Below are 4,789 nucleotides of genomic sequence, written 5' to 3'. Positions count from 1 at the left end.
ATATGGGGTCTACTATATATAACCACTTGTACCATAATTTTGTTTTCACTCTTGGGATTTAGTGCCATAATTAATCAACAAAAATTAATCACATAGAAATCGGGAGCTTTTTAGAGTGTCTTATTTGACCCTGTTTTTAATATTGTGATATGAGGTCATTGAACCATGCACATGCATGTGAATTCGAAATTATAATTAACGTAATTTTTAAAACTAATCAAATAATTATAAAGTAGATGACAAATTAAACGGAGAAAATTAAACAATCTTTTGCTTGTTTTACACTCAAGCTCTTCATTCTTGGATGGACTGGGGAGTTTCATGCCTCGTACATTTCACCGATTCGAGTTTAAAATTCGAGTTTTGTTACTGTAAAAAGCTCTCAGAAACAGTCATATCTAACTTTTTTACTACAGTAAAAAGCTCTCATATAAAGTGACATATTAACTCGAATTAAAAACTCAAATCAGCGAACTAAATGGGCACTCAATATATTTGATCACCTAGTGACAATGACACTAACTACAACCTATGATGTTTGAGGGTATAACGTACGGACGGTCGAGGAAAAAATACCTTGTTAAGGTAAAAAATACTTAAGAATATATTTCTGTGTGTTTATATGTGCACGTCTTATATGTTTCGATTATGCAAATTGAGATTATTTTCCTCGAGGAAGTTAGCTAACTAAATGTTAGGAATATCTTTTAAATCGACATATTTATATCAGATTTTGTAAGTTTTTCACATACCTTTTTCCCTTCACATATGAATTCCTTTCAATCCATGACAAATTAACACTAAATAATACGTTCAGCCATCTCTGTTTGTTTTTTTTTTTTTTTTTTCCTTTCCAAGTCAAAACTACTCGTACAACTTACGCTATTTTAATTTTCTTCGTTTTTAAAATTCCGATTGTTGAAGCTCGGAGAGTACATTATTTAGATTTAATATATCCCATTTCACTTTCAGTTAGGTCGTTGATATATACATAACAAGCAAGAATATACTATGTTTGTACATAATAATAATAATAATAATAATAATAATAATAATAATAATCAATCTTAAAAGAATGTAGTTATTTATAATAGTATAGTATACGTATTGCTGAAGTTCCTAGCAAAGACTTGGAAATGAACTCGGTAGTGCCATATGTGAACTACATCACATGGCCACCCAAATTATATTTATAAAATATAATATAATACAATATAAGGACTTATATAATTGATGTAAACACCATCGGTTCATTGTCTCTCTTCATTTTCTTTCTATTTGTTCCTCCTAATTTTCCCCGTCAAAATAATATATGGCCCTTTTTTTATTATTATATTTTCATTATTGTTCAAGTAACGTCTTGAAATTTCCCCACGAAGAGGGTTTCGATTTCTTAAACTTGTGGTCTTCCTTCGTGGTTTCGTGACCACTAATTAAGACATATTAGTCGTATTTGGAATTGTTGTCGTTTTTATTTTTCACGTTTTTTAAGAAAGACAAAATAAAAACGTTTTTAAAATGGCGTTTGATACAATAAGGATAAAAAATGAAAATGAAAATGATTTTTTAGTTTAGTATAAAATAAGAGAGAAATGAAAAACAACTTTTAGTCGTTTTTTATTTTTTATTTTTATTTTCTCCTCTCAACAATCTTTTAATAAAATTACCAAACACATTTTTAAAAATAATTTTTATCTAAAATTAAAAAAATATATTTTTTATTATTTAAAAATGAGTTCTAAACACAACTATTAGTTTTAAAAATAAAACAAAATGAATGAACCGAAATCAAATCATCAAATTGCAAAAGAAAAGACAAAATGCGGAAGTTGGTGGTGAGTGTGACAAATTGTTCTGCCGGTACGCGTAGGATGTTCTTCCATCTTCAACGCATCACACACATATATACACGTGCCAGATCAACCAAAAAAAAAAAAAAAAAAAAAAAGATATATACTTGTATGCTTACGTGTAATTCACGAAAATTAAAGCATATAAAATAAAAAATTAAAGAAAAATGAAAAAGAAAAAAGAAAAAGGAGAGAAGAAGATTTGTAAAGGGCAAGAGCACATGGTGGGGTGGTCGTTTAATAGGGGGCCCACAAGAGTAATATAGGTGGGGAATTGGGCCAATTGGATTGTAATGGTGTCGTTGATGTTTGGAAGGGTCGGTGGGGTTTTGGTTTGGTTGTGGTATGCTAATGTCCATGCAAACATCAGTCAGGATCCCACTGCACGACCCATTACGGAATGACTGACTGCTGACGGCAACTTCCCTTTACTCGCCTTGTGGGCCCCCATTTCCATTCCACCTGGCCCCTCTTTTTTCTCTTTTAACAATTTTAATGCAAAATACTATTGGAAAAAACATATTTTTATATTTTGGATTAAATTAACGGGACGTTTGGTTGGAGGATTCAAATTATGATTTAAATTATGATTTATGATTCGTTACAGTATTTTTTTTCATAAAAAATATACATAAATTAAAAATAATTTTAATCTCATGATTCTAATCTATAAATCAAACATCTCCTAAATTTATTTATATTTTTTAAATTCACATTAAATCTTTATTTTCTTTTTGAGTCGGAAGTTAATTTTCACTATAAGAATGACCTAAATGTCTGTGGTATTTTGATTATTTTTATTTTTGTTATTTTTAAAGATGTTCATGTCTTTTTTATAATTAAAATGGACTGCTGATTGAGAAAATTAAGATAGAGCGTAAAATTAAAATCACAAGGTACCAATGTAATACCCTCCAAAATACAAGGTAGGTTTCTTTAGTATCTTAAAATGTAGGATTTAATTTAAGAAAAAACAGATAATAATATGTCTTTAATTTTTCATGTCAAATCAAGATCATATATATTTTAATAAAAAGAAAGGAATAACAATAAAAATATTATATAGTTTCATGAATTATTATAAATTGTTTTGTCAACTATATAATTTATTATAACCGTCATGTTAATATTTTACGGCTAAAATAATTATATATATATATATTCTTATAGGAATTTCTACGGCGCCCAAATATGCATACTCTTCCAATTTTGGGTAGTTACTATACATACATGAATGATTCCTTATTAGTTACTATTATATCGTCTCTTGGAACTATTTTATTATTTGTTTCTATTCTTGTCAAGTTGAACTTTGTATATGTATAAACAATTCGACGAAGACCACAAAATTCTAAAGGAAAAAAATAGTACCTCAAAGTCTAATGATGTTATATATATATATATATATATATATATAGGTGATGTTATATATGGAGGGGTGGACTAATATTGGCGTACCTATATATATATAGCCTTGAGTTTTGGCTTGCAAGAAAGAAATTCTCGGCTGCTTCCAAGTAGAAACCCAACAAAACGTCACTATTTTAACAACTGTAAGAGATATAGGGTACAGATTTCTTCCCCCTTGAGATTAATAATGGTGGTTTATTAGAATATTCCAAATTCAATCCGGGAAAAAACTTTTACTTCGTCACCCTATTTAATTATCTCGTATTCATTAATGACATATGTAAAGTTCTTAGACAAATTAGTACTACAAGTGATAACATCAACTCTCTATAGGGTGGTGGTTTATATATATATATATATATATATATATATATATCATATTATAAATATAATATTCATGAATTAATGTGATTTTTGTACGTATAATAACATTAAGTCAACTCCTAAGTTTTAAATTATGCAGGTATATAAGCTCAAAATATCACATATTTTTTTATGGCCAAAATATAACATTTTGGTGTTCTTTTAATTAATTATTCGAGTGATTAAAGTGTACTTATTTCCTTTTTTTAAGTATATATATAGTGGGAAATTCTTGATTAAACATGCATATATACAGATAACCTGCGAATAAATCTTTCTTTTTTTTTTTTTTGTGCACATATAGATTTTATAATTCTTGATGAGTTGCATTTTCCTATGGATTAATTACAAAACAAACAAAAGTCGTTTTTGTACATAGAAGGAATAGTTTTCTTCATGATCAGTACGAGCATAGAAAAAGCGCTGGATGAGATTTTTTTAATAATGTATTTTCTGACGTTGCAATGCTACATTCCTAGTAAAACATCGACTAAACATCAAATGTAGGTTAGACATCGGAAAATTTTGAGTGTCGTGTTTGAGCATCCGAGCATTAAATATATATATATATATATATATATATACAAAGAAATATTTGTATTTTTGTCTTTCGAGACTTCAATTTGTGCACTCATACTTATGGTGTTGATAATAATGATAATGAGCTGCATTAATAAAAGGCCAAGCACAAATTATTTATAAGAACGAATTATCGATAAAATAGTTTCTTGCATAATTTCACCGTACGTCCTTGGCTTAATTAGTGGTTGGAATCAGATAAATGCTAAAATAAAATATTTAAAATTAGGAAGTACTATTACTATATGATTCAATGGGGCACACACAGAATGTAAAGTTTCCTATGCATGATGACATGCAGGCGCCGTTCCCCACGCGGCTTGCAAGCAAACTGTGCACGTGATAACTTATATAATATATGTGTATATATATATATATATATATATATATACACATGTGTGTGAAACAGTGAAATATATATTGCTTCTGAATGATTGATCAATTTCAATGACTAGTTTATCCAAGCTGGCACCGTTTGCACATGAACACTTAATTATACAAACATATATAATTTCTAATAAAACGCATATCTGAATTTGGAAAATCTTGGAGGAAAATGGTATCCGAAGAGGTAGACAACATGCGGT

The sequence above is a fragment of the Morus notabilis genome, unplaced genomic scaffold, assembly GCF_000414095.1.
Source record: "Morus notabilis unplaced genomic scaffold, ASM41409v2 Scaffold1154, whole genome shotgun sequence".
Classification (NCBI taxonomy): Eukaryota; Viridiplantae; Streptophyta; class Magnoliopsida; order Rosales; family Moraceae; genus Morus; species Morus notabilis.
The sequence above is the reverse complement of the archived record's forward strand: the minus strand, read 5'-3'. Positions refer to the sequence as shown.